The 24,506-nt window shown below is 33.8% G+C and overlaps 1 protein-coding gene across 2 annotated transcripts in view; it reads left to right on the forward strand.

The window, feature by feature from the left end:
- The window catches only part of LOC139810405 (uncharacterized), a 325,546-nt gene that overhangs the window by 144,139 nt on the left and 156,901 nt on the right, over positions 1–24,506 (forward strand). Inside the window, exons 9-11 of one of the 2 annotated variants that reach the window (XM_071773936.1) lie at positions 16,148–16,713; positions 19,934–20,090; positions 21,843–23,433. The gene's annotated coding sequence lies outside the window, so the exon portion shown is untranslated. Of the gene's footprint in view, positions 1–16,147; positions 16,714–19,933; positions 20,091–21,842; positions 23,434–24,506 lie in introns of those variants that run through there. The other variant, XM_071773935.1, reaches the window with a different exon arrangement.

Raw genomic sequence — 24,506 nt, forward strand, 5'->3', positions numbered from 1 at the left:
GATAGTCTCTCGCGAAGGCGACCTCCACTACGTAATAGACTACAAGGGGAAACGTTTCAAACGCCATGTCGACCAAATTCGACTTTGCCATAACACTGAAACAAGCTCCCAGAACAAAGGGCGCCATTCGCAGGACCAACATCAAGGTACCACACCTCGTCATGTACACTTCTACAAAGGGAACTTCATACCCCTAACAGCACCGCAGAGCCCTGTAGCCAGGAATACTCCAGCATCCCCTTCCACTGCCTCATCGCCAACATCGCCGGAACCTGAGTTTTTAACCCCAGATAATAGCCCACCTCACCGTGAAGAAAACCCTCCTCCACCCCCTCTTCATCGAACCACGAGGATAAGCCGCCGGCCCATTAGATATTCGCCGTAGATCTCGATTCGTAACGGAGGGAAGAAATGTTGCATATGAGATACAACCATATTACAGTCCCGCCAGCTATTTGAAGCTCGCGCTGGCGACTCTCGGGCTCGCGCATCGATAGATCGATCCCCCCCCCCCCCGGTTTCCGGTAGCTCGCTCTCTGACGACGTTTTCGAGCCGGTCGCTAGACGCCAGTTTCCCGCTTATATATTGTAGTCACAAATAAATATACTCTTGTGTGTTATACTCTTCGGCTTTTGCTACTAATCTCCTAACTCTAACCCGAATACACAACAATTACATTTGGCCAAACCCATGATTTTAATCTTTTCTGTTGGTGATTACTACACGACTTATAATTACGCAGGACTTTGAACTGTCCACCGCATACGATCGACGATCACAGACAAGACTTGGCAGGTAAACAATGATCGAAGGTCGTAGAAAATAATAGAAGATACGGCCGGGTGCGCGCTATAATAGTTTACACTCTATGAAACAGGTGGCATTCCCAGCAAAAGTTTGATAAATATGTACAAAATATTACTACAAATATTTATTTTTAATTACCATAAATATTATATAAAATATTTATTCTATATTTTAATAATATATTGAATAAAGTTTTTATGAGATTTTTTCTTCATATATATGAAATATGTATAAAATATTTATATAATATTTCAAAAAAATTTATAGTACAAAATATTTATGAATATTTATCATAAATATTGTGTGCTGTTTGGGATATACTACTTTATAAGAAAATAATATTAATTTAAACAGGCCACCCATGCTGTTCCGAAACGTAATAATGTCGTAACATTATCGTTACGTAACAATATCGTTTAATTTTTCATTTCTTTTTAATACTTTTCATAAAAAAATAATTAATAAATTAACATACGTGATCCACGACCACTGCTGCTGCGTTCATCAAAAGTCGTATCATTAAACTCTTCGTTGAGACATGTCGCGATAATGGTTACAGTTCTGTAACATACAGTTTAAATTTACATGCAATGAATATAAACAAATATGTACTACTGCATGCATTAAGATATGTTTGTACGCTCGTTATTTTATAAATACGTACTCGATTTTGAGTTGCAAATCGCTAAGAAACTTCATTCGTTCGAAGTGTACCTATTTCTTTTGTGAGGCCCCCCTGCTGAACCGCTTGGTTTCTGCTATTTATTTTTGTACGTTCTAGCAGATGGCCCTTGTTGTTGTTGGTCAATTCCAGGAAATTGAAGATCCCTATTGTAATAAAATAATACCCCACATAAAATTATCAGCATGGAAATTATAATCAGTGTATAGTTATTGCCATTAGTTTTCAATAGAATAATAGCAATATTGAATCATTCTGAACCGTTCGGAACTTCACTTAAGGCAATTATCAATATTATTAAACTTTTGATGATATACATCATATACATTCTCATATTCGTATTCATAATTAATATAGTTTAAAATAACTAACAACTGGGTAGTTTAAAATAACGTTCAAGTACCCGTTGATACTGATCAGACTAGAGAATGTCGAGAGACTGCACGTGCGGCTATACACTGATCACTCAGTCGCAATGTCTATTGTATCTAGAAAAAATACAAAAATATGTTTAATGGCTCTCTACTTAATCTTATCCCACTTAAGTTATGAGTATAGAATATTACCATTCATCGCTGTTTTTATCTCTTCCCACAACTTTTCTTTGGCTTGCATAGTTTGTTCATTAAGAGGAAGCTTAAAATTCCACAGCGGAGGGCGTTTATGTATTTCTTCGATGAACTGTTCGTTTTCCAAAATTTTATTATTTTGCCAATTGCTCTTGGCCTCTTAGTTTGCAACCTGGATGGTATCTGTTACGATCGCTTTCTCACCGTCTATTAAACTTTTGCGTATTATCTTGTCCGTCTTCTACACATTAAAAGCATTCATGTTACTTGTAATGTTACTTATAAAATATACAATAAAGAAAAAATGTTATTAATGTTCACTGGTTCGAGGATAAAAATATAAATTCTCATTTGTCATATCCTTCCAAACAAGGTGAATAATTATTTCTTGTTCAGTACAAATAGCACACACTACAAGTGTATGAGAGCAACAGAATTTTCTAAAATATAAGAAACACAATTATTAACACAATATAACAAAATTAATTTATCTAACATAAATAAATAAGAAACAAAGAGCAGTCTAACCTATAAGTATATATGTTTACTGTATAATGTATATAATATATACTAATATACTTCGGGTGCTATCAATTGATTAAACCCTTCAGCCATAATTTCGTCTTCTTCTTATACACTTTTAATAAAAATAATTTAAATTTCACCGTTGCTTCAAGACGTTGTATACAAGACCGTGGCTTTAATTCGCTAAAAGTTGGACTGTGTCAAACTTTGAGCGCTGGATTCGCCATCAATTTTCGCCATTTCGCGAAAATTGATGGAGAGGGGATAAAACGCCAGCTTTTATTCGCTGCGTAAAATTGCACCTTAAAACGGAACGGACACCTGGAAGGCTACTCCGAAGAAGCGTCACTACCTCAAGAAAATGCGTTGAGAGAATCGATCGCGATCCGAGGCACTTATTAAGTATGCATATCAAATATTATTTTGTATTAAAAATAGAACAGTTAACAATTAATAACAATTTATAACAATTTTACTACACAGGGTAAATCATTGAAGGTGTTAGAGGTTGATATTTATCATTTATTTCACGTCATTTTTTACTTCTTTAAGAAATTCGGTTTTCTTATTACAAAGAAATGATTTACTTCAGTTTAATAATGATACTATTCATGTCATTATATCATTACTTAGAGGAACAAAATCATATGAAATGATTTTCTTAAAACAATAAAATATTTATTTACAAGTATACATTATTTATTGCTGTGAAAAAAATATTTATTTGTTTCGAAGAAATCTGTTTCAAGAAAATGTATTTACTTGTTTGAAAGAAATTTTTTCTCAGTGTATAAGCGATTCATTTGTATGCGAATATGCCGCCACGCGTGTAGCAGTCTCAATCGCAGGAGTGACATCCACAGGAGCAAAATCCTTAGAAAATATTGACGCCACAGCAGGATTCTTTACTACGAAGTGAGCACTACAGATTCTCTATGGTTTTTCATTGGTGTAAAATTTTCTCTTCCAATGGCATTGATCTACAGTTTTAAAATATCCGGACGACTTAAAGAACATCTAAAATAACACGAATTACAATTATTAATGTGACACTCTGTATATGTACATACATATAATATGTATATCACTTTATTATTTTGTCTTATAGGCGGTACTGGTTTTGTTGGAAAAATCATGACTGAGAAACTGTTACGAAATTGCCTCGATATTTATGATTCTGGCCTGATTTTGATCGATTGTCTTTATTCCGCATGGGGGTGCATCAGGAGGGTGACCTTGACAACATACTAAAATATCAAGGTCATCCAAGGTGGTCCCCCCCATCTATACAATTACCTTTATTTTTTTTTAAAGTACAAATTATATTTATTTTTCTTTATAGTACAAATTATTTAATAATATTTACTTTTCTTTATAGTGCAAATTATAGAACTTATTAACGTATGTTAATCAATGTATATTTCTTCCAGACTAATATGTGATAGATATGTGTCAAATTTATTTTGTATTGAGTCAGTGAAAATCTCTCAATTTATTATTATAAGATGCTTTATTATAGATTCTTAGAAACGAATATATGAAATGAATATGAATACATGCAATTTTTGTTCTAAAATAGTTTATTGCACTTACAGTAGAACCCGCTTATAAAAATGTCTCTTACATATGTTTTCCCGCTATAACGTTTTGATTCCGTATATCACCAAGCAATACCTACAAAATGAAATATATCCCGCATTTAACGTCGTCTCGCGTATAACGTTGCAGTTTTCCGATCTAGAGCTTGTACATTATAAACGGGTTTCACTGTATTTAACAATTTAAAAAAAAAGGTAATAAAGAAATATGATTAAAAAAATGTGTAATATTATCCCCATGCCTCCCGTACAGAGAATATATCCCCCGCGCTTTGCGTTATCCGAATGTTTAACGAACGCTCGCCAAACGTTATATCGCGAACATTCTCTGAACATTCTTCGAACACTACTTAGACGCGAACTCCTAACACTCAGATAACAGTTATTCAGGTAATGGTTGTAACATTCAGCGAACACTCGGAGAACATCAACATGCTGCCTGGGTGGCATTTTGCCTATCTTACCGTGGGGTACCTTTTCCTCGGCCGCGGTAATATAAAATTGTAGACAGTTTTGTCGAACAATTGCAATCTCCTTTGCATTTCCATCCTTTATTAATTGACGGAGGTATTCTTCGCAGTCGGGTCCTAAATTTATATCAGTTACAGATCTATAATTTTCAATTTTGCCAAACGTAATATTTGGCAAATCTTTTGAAACTTCTTGTTTTAAACAGTTTGTACAAATTTCAGTTAGAAAGTCTATTGATTTTAATTGCAGTAAATGAATTCGTGTATCTACTGCCTGAAAAAATGCATTAAATGCATTAAAATAATTTAAAACATATTTTAGAAACAGCATATAAGCTTTTGTTTCAACATTTAGCATAATGTGCAATAGATTTTCTCCTGATTTACATTTGTCGCTTACGACCATTTTATTTAAAAAAAGTTTTACAGTATCCCAAGAAATCAGAAGTCTTTCAATGCATGCGTGACGAGACAGCCATCGCGTGTCAGCTAACTTTAAAATTTTTAGGTTTTTTTCTTGAAAACATTCTGAAAATTCCTGGAAAATTGCTGTTCTCTTGGGACTACTGTTGATGTAGGAAGCAATTTTTTTTACAAAATACTTGCAAGAAGGAGAAATTGTGTTGCACGCAGTGTGCTCAGCTAATGCGGCAGAATGACATGGACATGATAACGTCAAAACATTTTTGCACATTTCTTCAAGTTTTTTTTTAAATGATAAATTTTTTCCCGTCATCACAGACGCGTTGTCACATGCTAACGCAATAATGTTATTAAAAGGTATATTGAGCTTCCACATTTCATTTCTAAATGCAGTAAATAATTTGTCAGCACTACAATCTGTCGCATTAACATCAATTAATTTTACCAACTGGGTCTGTATTTTTGATGTTTCGGGATTAACAAAACGTACGAGAAACGTCATCTTCTTTTGATTAGTAATTCTGACGTTTTATCTATAAAAATGGAGAATTTTGTGTTGCGAATATAATTTACGACACGATTCATTTCTATTGGGCACAAAACATTCGAAATAATGTTTGTACATTTGGTTCGACCCCCACGCTCATATTCTTTAAAACATTGTAATTTTTCCCGGTCTCTTTAAAAAAATCGAGTATTATTTTTACCGTTTCGAGTGAAATATTTCTATCAGCCATTATTGCAGCGAATCGAATCTCCGCTAATTTCTTTTGCTCCTCAAATGACAGTGATTTGTTAAATTCCATGTCTACTTGTTCTACATTCGATTCATTCATTTGTGTATCTCATTTTACAAATTGATTACTGTGCATTTTAGAATTCGCGTGACGCTCGATATGTGACAAATCACCAATAAAACTTTTATCACAAACCTTACAAAAAAATGAATTTGCGTCATGTTGCGCTTCGCATAGCCATGGTTTATATTGTTCGAGTTCTAACCATTGCAGTCTAAAATTTTGTTTAGCCAATGGTTTTTTTTTTCAGAAATTACATTATCATTATTATTAAATATAGATGATGATGTATTTTCTTTAATATTTCTTTTATGCCGCGCAGATTCTGCATGTCTCGTTACACGTGATAACCAGCTGCATGAAAAATTTTTATTGCACACGGTACAATGAAAGAAATGCTCATTAAATGGCACTTTGCGAATCCAAGATTTGAAACGTTTATCACTAATAAGCCAAGCTTCCGAAAATCTTGGCTTCAGATTTTTCTTTAATTTATTAATTGTTTCCATGTTAAAATTAAAATATCTAAAAACAGAATATAAAACAAGTGTGATAAATAAAATTAACGCTAGCTAGTCACACTTATTTTCGAGTTCTTAAGTCGCCACACTCCGGTCCGTGAGACTGCTTCACTTTGTTGCATTGTAATTTTTATTCTAATTAATATTCAGCGGTCTACTAGACTGAAATGTGGCGGACTAGGATTAATTAAACAGATTAAAAATAGAAATACCTGAATATATAATTCGTCACTTGATCTTTACGAGACGAAGATTCGTCAGTTCGCTAACAGCACAATTTAAAATAATTTAACAGTTAAGATTAGATATACTGTCACTGGGGAGCACACAGTCAACTGTTTCGGTTCTTTTGTCTAAGAGGACTCATTGTCAGCTGATTTTGAGGTCGTCTTGACAGCCGATCAGCTATTGTCGCCTTAGATGTTTATTATATCAGGTGTTTATCACGTGCAATTCGACTGAAAACGCTTTCATAATTCAACGTTAACGCGCGTGTCATGATCGTCACACTCGCTACATGTATATGGGACATTGTTGCTGAAATTTTCACATTTTTACCCTGACCTATTGCAATAATTTTGACAACTTTTTTCCCGAGAAGTATTCTGAAAAAGAGAAAACAAGTATTTTTTTTTGTTTGGACCTACGATCAATACTTGATCGCACCAACGTGTGATTTTTGTAAAAATTGAATTTTTCGATAGCTCTACTTTTTAAAACGTTAATATCTTGGGATAAAATTTGTTCAGTTTAAAATGAATTACATGATGTATATATTTAATGTATATATTAGTTTTTCAATAAAATTAAACATTTCCCAGATGTTAACATTTTAAAAAGTAGTTACCAAAAAATTTAATTTTTTAAATTACACTATCGAAAATATTAATCGTAGATCCAAACAAAAAAATACGTGTCTTGTCTTTTTTAGAATACTTATTGGAAAAAATTGTCAAAATTATTGCAATAGATCAGAGTAAAAATGTAAAAATTCATTTATTATATATTATATTTATTTATATTTATTTTATTTATATACATATATTGTTATACATATAATATATATATTATATATTTTATATTATTGCATAAATATCACGATATATATCAACGATATATATCCGATATATATCACTGATATGTATCCTTCGAGCCCTGCGAAATTTTAAGTCTTCTTTTTGAAATAGAAAAATTATATATATAAATATCCACATTTGGATATATATCCAATATCCGATATATATCGATATATATAGGATATTTTGATATATATCGGATATTTTTATATATATCCAATATCCGATATATATGGATATATATCGAATATTTTGATATTTATATAAATATCATGATATTTTCGAACCCTGATTGCAGATAAACATGATAAATTTGTGGGACCATTTCGACGACGTTTATAGCAACTTTGCTATATGTAGAGATTGTGGAGAAGAATTTTATAGCGATAACAAGTATATGTTATCTACATTAAAAAAACATTTGTTTAATGAACACGGTATAAGTTACAATCGAATGCGAATTTGTGTACCTTACACTTACCGATCTTTGTTACGATACTACGGAGATGAATACTGCTACGTGCCAATTATGTTCAGTAAAGATGAGTTTAATCAATCAAGAAGATGCTGCCGAGCTGAGACGTCATATTATAACAGCGCATCCACAGTGGAGAAACGTGTAAGTATACATTTAAAAAAAAATCTATAATATTTATACATACGGCAAATTTAATAACCATATAATTTTATTGCAGATTTCCCAACAAGGGCATTACCTAAAATGGGCGGTATATTATACAATTTTCATTTTTACGATCATAATATATATATATAGTCGGGATGTAAGTCAGCCTGACTGGCAGTAATTTATTTATAAACGACGTTTCGACCCTTACTTTGGGTCCTTTTCAAGTTTAGATAATTAACAAAGCTGAAACAACAATTAACAAACTTAAACGCAAGCTCGTAGAATGCACCAAGTAAAATTACGTCATTGTGCATCAAATATATATAATACAATAAATTAAAAACTTACATAAATCATTGTGCGTCAAATTACGTTAAAATTGAGTCATGCGGGTAAAATTCGTTGGAAGAACATGACAATCCCGCTTGAAAGACGAAGGCTGACTAATATATACGTCAAGAGCGATCGCAAACAAATAACATATATAGAAGGTGAAGTTAGAGAGAAAACAAAATACGGTCATAAACTGTCGGTAAATTTTCGGTATCTTTCTGGGAATTGATTGCATCTTCATGCTTTTTTATAAACAACATTTCAGAAATTTCGCGTTTTTTGAGATTCTGTTCCCTATGTAAAATTTTGGCCTCATGCCATTTAAAATCGTGATTAAAGTCTAATCTATGTTTGCTAACGACTGAGTGCTGATTGTGATGCCTGCTAATATCAGAACGATGTTCTTTTACTCTAGTTTCCAAATGCCTTTTGGTTTGGCCAATGTAGCATGCATTGCAATCAGCACACTCCAACTTGTACACAACACCCGTGCATTTATTAATGTTTAGTCTGTCCTTCCCTTTTTTGATTAATGCGTCCATTTTCTTCGGAACCGTGTACAAGGTGTTTAAGCCATAGGTGCCGAAAATTCGACAAAGATTTTCACTAAAGCTTTTTACATAGGGAATGGGTACATAATATTTTAGGTCCAAATTCATATGTCTGTCGTCATCAACAGCGTCATCCCCATTTCCGATTGACATATTTTTTCGTTATGTTGATGACATCTTCATGTGTATCCCGAAATCGAAACTTAACGATATTGTGCTCGCTTTTAACAGCTATCATCCTCGTCTAAAATTCACGTACGAGTTGGAAGAAAATAATTGTTTGAATTTTTTAGACACGACCGTATTTAGACAGAATAATTTTTTATTTACTAACTGGTTTCGCAAACCAACGTTTTCAGGCCGTTACATCAATTATTTTTCCAGTCATCCTTTAAAATATAAGATCAATACCATCATAAACCTAGTGGACCACGCAATACTTCTGTCCGATGAACAGTTTCATGATGAGAATATCCGCCTAGTGAAATCTATCCTGTCTAACAATTGCTTCCCTGACTCGATCGTGAATAAACATATACAAAAAAGACTGACGGAAATCAATAAACGTTGGTACAGTGGGGATGACGCTGTTGATGACGACAGACATATGAATTTGGACCTAAAATATTATGTACCCATTCCCTATGTAAAAAGCTTTAGTGAAAATCTTTGTCGAATTTTCGGCACCTATGGCTTAAACACCTTGTACACGGTTCCGAAGAAAATGGACGCATTAATCAAAAAAGGGAAGGACAGACTAAACATTAATAAATGCACGGGTGTTGTGTACAAGTTGGAGTGTGCTGATTGCAATGCATGCTACATTGGCCAAACCAAAAGGCATTTGGAAACTAGAGTAAAAGAACATCGTTCTGATATTAGCAGGCATCACAATCAGCACTCAGTCGTTAGCAAACATAGATTAGACTTTAATCACGATTTTAAATGGCATGAGGCCAAAATTTTACATAGGGAACAGAATCTCAAAAAACGCGAAATTTCTGAAATGTTGTTTATAAAAAAGCATGAAGATGCAATCAATTCCCAGAAAGATACCGAAAATTTACCGACAGTTTATGACCGTATTTTGTTTTCTCTCTAACTTCACCTTCTATATATGTTATTTGTTTGCGATCGCTCTTGACGTATTAGTCAGCCTTCGTCTTTCAAGCGGGATTGTCATGTTCTTCCAACGAATTTTACCCGCATGACTCAATTTTAACGTAATTTGACGCACAATGATTTATGTAAGTTTTTAATTTATTGTATTATATATATTTGATGCACAATGACGTAATTTTACTTGGTGCATTCTACGAGCTTGCGTTTAAGTTTGTTAATTGTTGTTTCAGCTTTGTTAATTATCTAAACTTGAAAAGGACCCAATGTAAGGGTCGAAACGTCGTTTATAAATAAATTACTGCCAGTCAGGCTGACTTACATCCCGACTATATATATATATTTTTTTTTTCTACACTGGTGAATAAATAATTACTATTGAAATAATATATACATATATATATAGCTTATTTACTATATTTATTAAATTATTACTACTATTTTTAAAAGACAAAAAAGTAGTCTTCGGCTATATGCTGCAGATGATGATATTGCTGCTGGTCCTCTTCGTTTGACATGCAGGAATAACAAAAAGTTAATGATTTTTAACCTTTTTTTTTTAATAGCAAAGCATTATATCAGTTACAGCTACGTAAGAAAAATAATATTTAATATTATGTAATATGAATTATATAATTTTATTATATATATATATATATATATATAAAATTTATTATACATATATTATATTTATTATTTATTTTATTTTTATATTTACAGCTTATTTACTATATTTATTAAATTATTAATTTTATTTATCTTTTTGACGAGCAATAAGTGCAATTTTTTACATATATTACATAATTTTATTTTTCTAACGCGAGCGTGAAATGGGCCGCTTTTCGCGCTTGTTTTGAGTGAGCAAAACGATCCATTTCTCCATTAGTTGAAAAAAGGAGCCATTTCTCAACTAGATGGAGAAATGAAATTGTAAAACAAGCGCGAAAAGCGGCCTATTTCACGCTCTTGTTAGGAAAAATAATATGAACAACTCGTGGGATGAGTGGTCGAGCCCAAATGAGTGTGATGGTCGCACTCGCTTCGCTCGTGCGACAAACTTCACACTCATTCAGAATCGACCACTTTTCCCACTAGTTGTACAATACTATTGTCCCTCTGACAAACTACGATCATTTTATAGTGTTATTTTTTAGTGGAATAGGCCTACGGAGGGCACCACTTAAAAAAAAAACGCGTCTATAATAATAGTATTTCTTAGGTGACGTGGAAAACTATTGTTTCGGAACGGCAGGGAATTTGAGGAAGAAAGTTAAAGGTTCAATCAGTCATGAATCCTGTGTGTCGAATTATGTATAGAGCTTTATTGCATCTTCAGGTATGTACACTGTGGAGTTAACTTTAGTTCGCAATTATGTCTGTGCACACAGGTACAGGACTTCTCAAAAAATGCTTAGAACAAGAGTTTCAATTTGGCTGCTTGTCTAGCGTTAAGCGGCCGACCAGGAAGGTCTTCGTCGTAAAAGACCTCCTGATTATTATTAGGATCGGTCACTTTTCCCGGAGTTGTCGGGGCCCGATCGAGGGGTAACTCCGGGATACCTGGGGAGGGCAGGGCCGACGTGATGGTGGTCTGGTCCTTCCTCCTCTTCTTCTTCTTCGGCTCGGTCTGCGTGCCGACCGTTTTCCACGCTCCTTGTGGCAACGGTCTCAGGGCCCGAGGGTCACCCGGAGATATGCTCAGCCCTGGTGGACGGATGAGTCTCCGGTGTGACTCGGGGAGGCTCAGTGGAGTGAGCTGCCACTTCGGCTCAAGTGGAGGCGCAGGTTGGCTTGCCACCTGTGGTCTCCTGGTGATGGAGGGCCTCCTGGCTCGCCTCCTTGTTCGTTGGCGTGGTCGTCCTTCCCTGAAGCGTCTTGTAGATGCGCCCTTAGGCTGGACCACCACGGAGCGCACTCGGCAAGCTCGACGGGTGGGAAGGGCGGAATCTACCGGGTGTAGAAGTTGACGGAGGTCAACTTTCCTCCTTCGCTTTGAAGAGCCGTCACGATGTCTTCTATACTCCAGGATGGAGCTGGGTTACGAATTTGGTCTCGATCGCTTTTTCCTCGACACCCGGCTTGTGTAATGTCCGGGGAAGTACTCAATGCGGGAGAGAATATCTCCTAACTCCTTGTGGACCGGCTTGCCCTTATATTCCTTTATGTTGATATTTTGAACTCGCAAAAGACAGCCGCCCCGCGGCGACATGTATTACCCGTGCTTGCGGCGCGGGATGTTGTTGTGCTTGGCGGGCGAGATAGCGCACAACGGGTTGCCGCGCTCGCAGGCGTGCCGTTCGGGCCATGGATCCGAACAACTATTATACAATTATATTAATTATATTTTTTTATATTTTATTTTATATTTTATATTAATTATATTTTATATTTTTTTATATTTTATATTAATTATAATTTTATATGTACATAGTCTCGCGGATAGTAGACGAGAGCATTTCGTCGCGTCACGCCGCACCGCCGAAAAAATCCTTACCTCGCGTTCACGAGAGTCTTCTCGCTGTTTACCAGGCTGTCTGGTAGTACAGAAGAATTCAGCGCGCGAGAAGGAGACAGAACATAATGTGACTGTCCTCGTCTAGTATTCCGAAGCTAGCCGAAGCTCGAAGACGGATCGCCGAGCGCGCGTAGTATCCCCATCACTTGATTTACGAGTCAGGCTGGGGTCTAGAATTGGCAGCTCTGTTACAGGGTATTCTTGTACAATAGCAATTAGATGCAGATGTTGGGTCGTTTTTTTGTTGAAGTGAAGCCTATTGTCCCCTGTCAACCCTGCCGTAAAGCTGTCCGATGTCCGAGTTGTCAATGTAATGCTGTGCCTCAACAGCGTCCCTATCATATCAGAAATATGCTGAAACCTTCGTATCTTTCACCAAATCGTTATTAAAATATTTTCCTTAATTACTAAATAAATTTTATTTTTATAGATAATTATTCTATTATTAAAGTATTATAAATGTGAAACCGTGCAAGAAGTTCAGCTAAAAAAAAACAGGTTTTTATTTGCATATAAATACTTTGATGGGATAGAGTGGATTTTATTTTTCGAATAGATGTAAACTTTAATATCTGATAATAAACATATTATGCATCATAATTTGAATTAAAACATGTATCAACATATTTTTTTTACACAAAATATGTTTCATCAAAAAAATTGGCAAAAGTTTTGTCTTCTTTATTATACACTCAACAGCATAATTAAAAGATCACTAAACTTCCGCAGAAATTATTCGATCTTTGAACTTACATTTTTGTGAAAAACATCGTACAACAATCTTCCTGGAGTCATTTAAAAAGTCACTATTTTCACCTTTATAAATTTATCTTCTTCAAAGATGTTATTACACTAAGAGGTGGAAAATTCAAGAATTTAAATTTCAAGAATTTTGCGAAGTTAAACCACTCTAAATGGTTTAAGTTACACAAATTTTTTTGCAACTGAAATTAAGATAAATTTGAAGTTTAAAGCCTGCCCTTCAAAACTGCGTATTAAAAATTAATCTGCGATTTTTTCGTCATTTTATTGCATTTTGGAAAGTAGTATGTAGAGAAAATCTTAGAGAAAAGTGCTGGGATGCACATGTTGGGTCGTTTCTTTTGTTGAAACGACGCCTAACTGTCGTAAAGCTTGAAGGCCGAGCCGTTGATGACACCGTGCCGTACTACGTGTCTTAAGAGCGTCCGCGTGTGCTCCAATGCGTAATAGAATTGAACGAAGATTCTTGCTTATGGAAGATAATGTTCATCTTCATATAGTGCAAAATACCCGTCGTTTCCTCAGGTAAAATGACATGACATCTCGACTTTTAACAAATTTATTTGCATAAACACTCTGATCAAATAAGGTGGATTTTATTTTTCAAATAGTTTTAATATTTAATAATAAGTGAATATATTACAATTTAAATTAAAATATGTATCAACATATTTGTACACAATATACATTTTGTCGAAAGAATTTAACATCTTTTTTGATTGTCCTTTAACAAGATAATTTTATAAAGTTTTGTTATTTTTATCGCTTTATTATCAACCAAACTTCAGAAACAGATTTATTTAAGTATTATTAAAGCGAATCTTGAAAGAGACCACAAATACTGAGCAAGATGTTACTTCTAATACTCAAATAATAATTTAAAAAAAATTATTAACTACAGTAATGACATTCCGATAATGTCTTAAAAAAATATTAATGTTATGTATCAAATACTTTTACTTCGCCAGTGAGTAGTAAAATTACAAAAATCCTTTGCTGCGACCAAACTGGCTAATATTTATTTAACAAGCACAACGCGTTTCAACCGAGATTCCGGTCCTTCTCAAGTGCGTACAATAAATTAATGCTTGCAAAACAATTCATTATACACAATGTATGGCAGCAATGAGTCTTGTCGTCTGTCGTCATCTATAGTGAACGCACCCCGAATTTCACGTCTGTTAAATATGTTACGACTCGCATATCTTTTATCGCCTTTGACACACAAAACATTTCGTAGACTCATTGCTGCCACATTGTGTATAATGAATTGTTTTGCAAGCGTTAATTTATTGTACGCACTTGAGAAGGACCGGAATCTCGGTTGAAACGCGTTGTGCTTGTTAAATAAATATTAGCCAGTTTGGTCGCAGCAAAGGATTTTTGTAATTAATGTTATGTCCTGTGGATTCTACAGATTTCTTTGTTTCGTAGAAATCTAACGAAATTAATTTTTAGAATAAGAAATAAACTAAAACTGACGAAATTGTTAACGATTGCCAGCAAGCGAGCTATGATATCGACACGTTTCCTTTTTTCTATATCGCTTATTTGCTACACAATGACATAACTCAGAAAACAAAATTTTCCAAAAAAATAAGTTTGAATGCTTTATATCATTAAAATTTTTAATATTATTCTTTTAAATGCAATTTTGCTGTAATAACTGATTGTAAAAAAACGAAAATGTCTAATATATTAGCTTTTCATTCAGTATATTGAATTTTTACCCTTCTTTTGCAAACAGTTCAAAAATAACAATTTTTGAGTTATGTTATTGTTGTAGCAAATGAGCGATATGTTTATTTCATGTAAATAAGATAAAACCGAGAGAGAAACCTTCCAGACGACAAAATTCAAACAGTTAAAGCAGATGAGACAAAGTTTTTATCAATTTTGTCTGATCCGCGGCAACAATCTCGGCGCCGTCGTATGCCAAAGACTTTTAGTTTCAAAGAAAATCTTAATTAAAAGGTATATCTTTCTAGACTGGCAAAAAAGTATTGCCTGGGTAGTGTCTTACCGAAAAACGGAGTTTGCGACGTAAGTCTAACATTTCTGTTATCCTAATACAAAAAATATTACTGGAACTTCCTATTTGTTCTAGACCATTAGTAAAGCCTTGTGTCCACGATACTAGGAATCGCTCCGAAATCTCAAACGGAGAAAAAATTGACCAATTTTATTTGAACAATTCGGCTAATTGACCAATGCGATTGGTTAATTCTTTCACCGTCTCCGAGATTTCGAAGCGATTTCTAGCATCGGACACAAGGCTTTAGACACGTAGTTCTGACAAAGAAAGTACATTTTTATTTCTGCGCAGTAAAAAAAATGTGTGTTAAATATAACATAAATCACATGTCCCAAATAGTCCACTCAAATTTTTGTGTTAATTTAATATAATGTGAATATGTCAAATTATATGACACAAATATTATATGTCCATAATTTAACACAAAATAAAGAAAAGTTTGATGATATGTGAATGAAAATTTCATGTATAATAGACATCTGTATAATGTTAAATATAAATGAAAAGGATATTTTTTTAACAAAACTACATTATGTTAACCTTACGATTAAATATAAAATGTGTTATTTTTACATTTGATTTACTTAAATATAAATTTAACACAAAAAAAAACAAGATAACATAATCAAAATTAGTTAAACTATAACACATAAGCATGTTAGATTTTGTGACACAAAAACTTTAACAATATCCATTTTTAACAGAAATACAAAAAATTTTTTACTCTGTTTTCAGAAAAATTCCGAAATAACCCAGAGAACCGGGTCTGTTGGCAACTCCTAACAATAAAAGAGAAAGTTCTGAATAGGGGAGAACACAATGAGGCACTGGAAGGAGCGGTAGCTCACCCCACAAAAACCGGAATGGTCAGGACCCAACTTAGAATTCACCAATGGGCAGCCGTAGACGCAGGACCAAACTTGTGTCACGTGAAAAAATCCTACCAATCGAAAACCTTAGCTCGCCAAGAGCGGAAACCACATCCATAACGAAACCCATTTCCACTCTCTCATTCTGTGGTGAGACATCCTCGGGCTCGCACGTGGAGAGTTCGCAGTGCCGGTTTATAACAAGTATATTTTCCATCTTGGATTTTGTACTTGACTTGGTGACTTATTGAAGACAAAGATCGCTTGCAGGGCAAGGTGAAATCCTTCATCGATTATTCATCTCTGGACATCTTTCTAACTCGGAGGAAAAATCTTCGAGATTTCTCACTTAAGAGATTGGCATATGACGGTTGCCCTGCAAAGGTTATACTGGTTATAAAATTCCACGAAGGAGAAATTTTACTACACAAGGTAAATTTTTTTTACATTCAATCGATTCTAATATGTTTTTCGGGTGCCGCAGAATTAAACGACAACGACGAAGACGCTAACAGCAAAACGACCAAAAATAGAAAGTTAAACGTATAAGTTTAACATTAAACTGTTTTTCCAACCAAATACTCGTAAAATACGTTACTTTTCAATTTATTGCTTGTCGTTAAAATTAACAAAACCACCAAGAGTATAGCGTCACGTGCTAGCGTCACAAGAGTAAAGTATGTTTAAAATATTATTTACTGAATAATTTGGGTGTAACATTGATTCTATTATTTATTGCTCTCAAAATATTTAATCCTGAATTTATTGCTCGTTGTATAAGTGAACAAATTTCACCAAGAGTGTGGCGGGATCCGATGCTAGCGTCGGTCGTGAAATAAGATCTGACTATGGAGTGCATTCTGATTCCCCACCTAGATGCTGAAAATCTACAGTGCATATAACATATAACATGCTATAGGATTTTTAGGATTTTTACGTTACTTTTTAATTTATTGCTTGTTGTAAAATTAACAAAATCCACCAAGAGTATGGTGTCACGTGCTAGCGTCACAAAAGTAAAGTATGTTTATAAAATTATTTGCTGAATTATTTTGGTGTTACATTGATTTTATTTATTGCTTTCAAAATATTTAATTCGGAATTTATTGCTTGTTGCTTAACTTAATAAATTCCGCCAAGAGTGGCGGTTCTAGCGTTACGAAAAGAGTAAAGTATGTTTATAAAATTATTTGCTGAATTAATTTTGGTGTTACATTGATATTATTTATTGCTCTCAAAATATTTAATCCTGAATTTATTGCTCGTTGTATAAGTTAATAAATTCCACGAAGAGTGTGGCGGGATGCTAGCGTCGGTCGTGAAATAAGATTTGATTATGGAGTGCGTTCCGATTCCCCCCCTAGGTGCTGAAAATCTATAGTGCATATAACATATATAAACGTACTATAAGATTCTTAGCACTTGGGTGAAGAATCTGAACGCAGCCATGAATACCAGCCTAAATGTAACCGGCAAGTTGCGCACTCTGCAGTATCGATCGATCAATACTAACATAAGAACGATACTTCATCTTTGTTCGAATCTCTTTATTTGCCTGCGCGAAGTCGAAAAACGAACACGTGTAACGGTTCGGCGCGAAGTAAAATTATCGGCTACAATCGGCGCAATCGACGTTTATTCTTTAAACTGTTTTGGAGTAAACTATTCACTAAATTTATACGAACACTGCTAGAACTATATTTTTTATTTTTGTGTAAAACGTGACTCAATAAAGTGTTCATTTTTCTCGTTTACTTTATCACGTGGCGTACGCTTATTCCAGTGAAATCCATATATCTCAACAGAAAGAACATAAAAATAACATGAGGTGGACTTCTAAACCTGGTAATAGCAATAAAGAAACCGATGCAATGAATTTATATAAATTCAAATTAACGCTGAACAAACTCATACGTCATGTATAAAATCAATTTTTTTGTCTCAATTACGGAAAATTATAGATATTATTTTTTCAACTCCAAAGTCTAGTGAGACAAATTTATTAATAGAAAGAATATTTTGCAATGTTATCTTTTTCAAGTGTTTGGATACACATCTCGCGGTCAACTGCTATAAAAAAACTTTGTTGTGTGAAATGCTTTTTAAATCATTTAACGTCGGAATAAAAAAGCTTGAATTCGCCAGCTAAATGTTGCAACTGCTCTAAAGTTACAACTACATTTATCGTAACGCTTTGATCGTGGTCGTAAGCAATGAAGCCGTCGTAAACCGCATATTTATACCAATATATCTATAAACACATTTTTTCTTCGCACGTCGAGAAAGTATGATAGGTTAGGTTATGTTGTAACGCCAGCGACAAGCGTCCTAATCGTTAGTGCTGGTCTACAACCTTGCTTTAGAGGGTATTTAAGCTCTAAGCCGTAAGAAATTTACCAATCACAGTCGAGTATTTTCCTCATATTCCACTGTGATTGTTCAATTTCTTACGTCTTAGAGCTAAAATACTTTTTAAAGCAAAGTTGTAGACCAGCACTTAAGAGTTCAAGCTGAATCAACTCATACGATGAGCTTACGACAGCTATTACGACGAGCGTTACGATCGCTTACGGTGAACATTACGATAAATGTAGTTGTAGCTTAATGATCACTTAGTGAATTATATGAAATACTTGTCATATATTAAGTATATACACAAAAAGAACGGACATATGCTCTTTCTATAGGACTTACTAATACTCTACATAAATTCAACAATGAAAAAAATTTGCATGCAAAAACGTCTAACTTCTTTTGTTTTTCCTAAGACCTATCCCACTTATAACAAACCGCTAAACTTTATTTCAAACTCGGCATCATTTGTAGATCAACGTAACATTCAACACCGAAACATACGTCAAAGCTTTAAGCATTTATTGTGCATAGTGTCCTTATTTAAGGACACCTATTTCTTTGCAGTTTTTCTATGTTTTTACTTATTTCACAATTGATTTGTGTAACATATTTGACATCGTTATGTTTCTAATTGTAAGACTTAATTGTACATACGTGTACATAAACAACATGTAATACGTAATTATGAAAAATATGTAATTATTTTTCCGTTTTTTTTTTGCTTTACCGCTGATAAAACTAAATGTATTTATCATTTTTAAAATAAAATTTTATTATAAGCGGAATTTCATACTTTGCAAGATTTTTTGTAAGAATTTTAAAAAATTATTTTTATTTAACTTATATTTGTGGTACATATATTATATATATTTTTTAAATTTATATATATTAGACCTTTTCGTTAAAAAGCAGCAAAAATGTCTTCTATATTGGATCTGCTATTTTGTATTTTGAAATTTTGACTGAAGATTTAAAATATAAGAAGTCTAAAAAACTTTTATACAAAAATTGTATATTTAAATAATAAACCATAGTTATTTTTGTTCAATTTTGCTGCCATATATTAGGTGCACAATTCTAATTTATTAAACGATTTCAGATTTGCAATTAGCAACCCCAAAAACCTTTATATACTAAAATTTAGCTAAATATGTTTAACAGAGAAATTTATGTAATAAAGGGTTAAATAGGTTTTTGCAAGTTTTTCCCATATCGCTATTCTGGAATTAATTGTTGATCCAATATCAGTTATTCAAGTGTATAGTTTGCATTTTTACATGTTAATCAATAATTGCAGATAGAAGGCTTGTTCCTGGGAACTGCACGAAGGAAAGTTTAACCATTCTGAAGCCAAAAACCGCCAAGTGCCAAGTTTTCGAAAATCCCTGCGAAGCTACAAAGCTTCAGAGCGATGCAGAGCAAATCAAAGGAACTTTCAAAGATTTCAACAAGTAGTAAGTCGTATCAATTTCTCCTATTTTTTTTTCTTTATTAAAGTAGGGCATCGAACTCTCGAATATCTGGACATTATTCGCCACTTATATCATCTTCTTTCTTTATTTCTATTCTCTATACGATTTCCAACTTTTTTCCTTACTGCTATCACGGGTTAACTTACAAGTAACACTATCCAAGTGTCATCTCGCCGATTTTGTTGAAACATGTGCACACATGTAGAACTTCGAAAAATATTTGTGTCGTGTTTATTTATTTGTGCTCATAAAGCGTTTTAAGAGTAGAAACTATATTTGAGATATTGACTTTTCGACCTTATGTATAACAACCCTTTAGGCCATGTACGTTATCTTGAATGGTTTTTGCACCAGAACACTATCTCTATAAGGAGTTTTCAGGGTCGTTGATTAGGAATTTTTTTATTAGTCACGTGATACCATTGGATCAGTTATTTTCGAGTCCTTAATTTGCTACACTCTGGTTCGTGAGACCGCTCGACTTTGTCGCGTTGTCATTTTCATTCTAATTAATATTTTTAAACTTGTACTGTAGAAATTGAAAATACAGACTTTGAATAAGATGCTTATGATAATATTATGTCAAGAAAATGATTTGAATTTAAGATGAACTTATTATAAGGAAACTAGAAAATTATATTATTACGTGACAACTAGAAAACCGAAAATTGTTCAGCGATTCACAGGACCGGAGTGTGGCGAGCTAGAGTTAAGACATGTGTTATTATACATGCGATTACTTTGAAAAAAAATTCTAAAGAAAATTAAAAAATTGTAAAATAAGAAATTGTAAAATAAAAAAAAGAATAGTTTTGCTCGTCACCTCCACGTTGATTATTCCTGGATTCGGCAAAGAACGAGAATTTAAACCTTGTTCACGAAATACGTATCATGATTCCGATGGCATCACGTGACCAATAAAAAAATTGCTAATTAACGACCCTAAAAACTTCTAGAGATAGTATTCTGGTGCAAAAACCATTCAAGATAATGTACATGGCCTAAAGGGTTGTTATACATAAGGTTGCAGAGAATATCAATATTTCGAGTATAGTGTCTATTCTTAAAACGCTTTATAAGCACAAATAAAAAAATACGACACAAATATTTTTCGATGTTCTACATGTGTGCACAGTTTCAAAAAAATCGGCGCGTGACACTTGGGTAGTGTTACTTAATTGTTAGTAAATCAACGATTAGATACGTAGTATCTCATTTAACTCAAATAACTCAAATCTTTGGCACAATTATGATAACTTTGGCCTCTTGATTTAATATTTTCAGGTAGTATTTTTTACGCTAAATAAAAAATTATATAGATTTTATAAGGCTAACTGTTCTAGTTTTTAAGATATACGGTGTTGAAGTTAAAAATAAATAATATGAGTTTTTAAATATCTAATACTTTGATTGTATGTATAGACAGTACACATATAAACTACCGCTCCTCTCCCGCAGACAGGGTGAATCTTGGTTCGCGTAGAAAATTGAAAACAGAACCGTTATACAATGATAGATCTCGGGTTCGGGTGAGAAACCTCGGAAAATTTTTTTACTATTTATTTTATATTCCTCGCCAAAAATGCCTCCGAAAACTACTAACATTTCAAGGGGCCAAAGCTAGTTATCGTAATCATTCTCAAATCTATTTATACACGCCCATAAGAGATCGAGAGAAAATTGACTCCGAACTGTTTAAATCAATCAATAACGAAATCAATTTTATATATATAGTGGACCCGAGAATTCCAGCCGATTTCTTATATAAAAAGCGAAAGTCCCGATCGGCCGCCAAGCACAGCCGGAATCGACGAAACAAGCAAGCACGTAAAGCACGCGAGCTTTTAGATCTCAAATACCGCGAATGTTTAAACACTTTAAGTAATCTGCGAGTTACCAATTCATTTTCTTCTTCTTTTGACAGAGTAAATCCGTCTAAACTAGATCAATCATTTCCCTCAACTCCCCCCTCTCATTTATCAGTCACTCCGAAAACGAATCTGTCATTCCCTCTTTAATCTCTTCTTCAGATTTCCCCCCAGAATATAAGAATAGATGTATAGGAAAAAATTTAGAGAAATAGATGTAGGAATAATATATTTATAAAGATGCATGTGTAGGTAGAATTAGCAAAATGTTATATTTTACTTATAATTAAGTTATATCGAAATTATGTGTGCTATATGTTAAGGGGGAATATATACCTAGAAACGAAAAAAAAGGTAATTTTTTGGAATTTTTTTCAGGGGAACCATTGGAATTATCGGGTCGTGGTTTTTTGTAGTTAAAAATATACACTTTCAAGACTGTTTAACATTTTTTTTATTAAAAAATGTTGCAAATTTACCGAGTACTGGAGTCGTCTACGGAGTGCCGTAAAAAAATGTTCTATGGCAAAACGGTACCCAGCGGCGATTTGTCAAAAATCATCTAAAACAAAAAATGAAACAGGAAATGAAAATAGATACTATTATCTTTGGAGTGTCATAGCCGATTTTATAAATATTGATTTTTTACAAAATGGCGGGCGCTTGAACTCAACGTAGCGATTTTCAAGAAAAAATTCGTTTCTTTTTTACAAAAAATAAAAAACTAAGAATTGAAAAAAAAATTCTATGACACGCGATAGATAATTATGTATACAATAACCACGAGAATTTTTAAGTCCATCGGTTTAGTGGTTTACGAGATATTATGGGTACCAGTTTAAAAAACGTTGGATTGAGAAAAACGCGTTTGCAAATGTTTTGATATATAAACTATGAAATTTGTTCAACTTACACAGAGTCATCGATACCAGGTCCATAATATAAGTTTTCCGAAGTGGACGGTACGCCCATATCTTCTAAATTTTGTTGTCGGCGTCGTAGTCACCCTTTTTTCTTTTCTAGGTGTATATTCCCCCTTAAAACGTATTATTTTTTATATAAAATATATTATCTTTATTACGTAATATTAGCATACGGTATCAGGATATTAAACTTGTTATGTTATGTAATATTAAATTCAGTCGTATCAAAATTTTATAATTCAAGTATAATTAAGTAAAAGTAGATTAAATTTGGACATAAAATCTCGTAATTTCTGATTTATTTCTATCAAGAATTTTATACTAATATTATTTTATATTAATTTTAAAAAGGACATATATTGTCGAGACCGTGCAGAAAAAAGATTACAATTGTCGTCAGACTTATTGTTCGGTTTGTACAGCTTATCGATTATGAAGAAAAGGTATTCTACTATACGAGCGTGAAATCATTTAATTTGACAATTTCTATTTTAGGTTGGAGGTAATAATTATTTTCTTGTTCTTTGTGAACGTTATATAACCCAGTAAGCAAGTAACATCAAGAAACATTTTAACTACAATACAATATATTGCATTAACGTTGCTGCAATGTAGTTAAAATGTTTCTTGATGTTTCTTGCTTACTGGGAAATAACTACAAACAGTAACTTATCTAATACCTAATAACTTGGTAGGGTTCCTACGCGCAAATTTTACGAATCTTAGCGCATATATCCCATTTTACAAAAATAGCAAAACACCTAATGTACTGTTACAAAGGAGAAAATACCGTTTTTCAGATACGGTAAACGTATCTGAAAGATGGTATTGCAAAAACTCTAAAATGTTACGCAAATAACAATGCCATATATCACAAAACCTAAAAGTTACTCTATTTTTACGCTAAATTTTCGTTATACATTCTTTCGCTAGTTTACGCAGGTCGTTTCGACCATTTTGAAAGTCATCAGCCCATTCCTTTTCCAATAACTCTCGGATCTGAGGATCGTCTCGCGTACGCGCAGTAGTTCCAGGTAATAAATGAAACAGATACTTCTGTGTGACACACAATTCAAATTATTTCTATGGTAGGGGATGAGGTTCGGGGGGAAAATTTCTTGAGTATTTCGATACTCGAGATAGAGAAGAAGGGAGAAGGTGATCGGTCACGGTAGAGGGTAGTCGTGGTAGAGAGCGCGGGGGAAGCAGTTCTATCGAGAAATTTTTCTCGGTATACGAAAGGAACCGGGGAAAGATTAAAGGATGGTGATCTCTCCCGGAACTCCGCCAGTTCCTCGGAAGGAACTGGAGAATAGGAGGGTTCCAATAGGGGAGATGACTCGATTATCGGGGAACACCCGATATGTAAAGGAAGGGGAGACAGATGAGGGGAATGGTGAAGAATCGAGGATAGCGTGGCCGTTATGCGGAGGTCGTTCACGACTTAAAAATAAAGCGAGGAGCTGACGCTCCACTATACTGGCGCGCCTTATGTTTTATTCGAATCCGGATAATTACCCCCAGGGACTTCCGGCGGTGAATTTGCGAGTACACTAAAACCGGGTTATATTTTTAAATCCGAAATAGAGGGAGGTTTTTAAAGATAA

This window comes from Temnothorax longispinosus, chromosome 3, assembly GCF_030848805.1.
Source record: "Temnothorax longispinosus isolate EJ_2023e chromosome 3, Tlon_JGU_v1, whole genome shotgun sequence".
Lineage (NCBI taxonomy): Eukaryota > Metazoa > Arthropoda > Insecta > Hymenoptera > Formicidae > Temnothorax > Temnothorax longispinosus.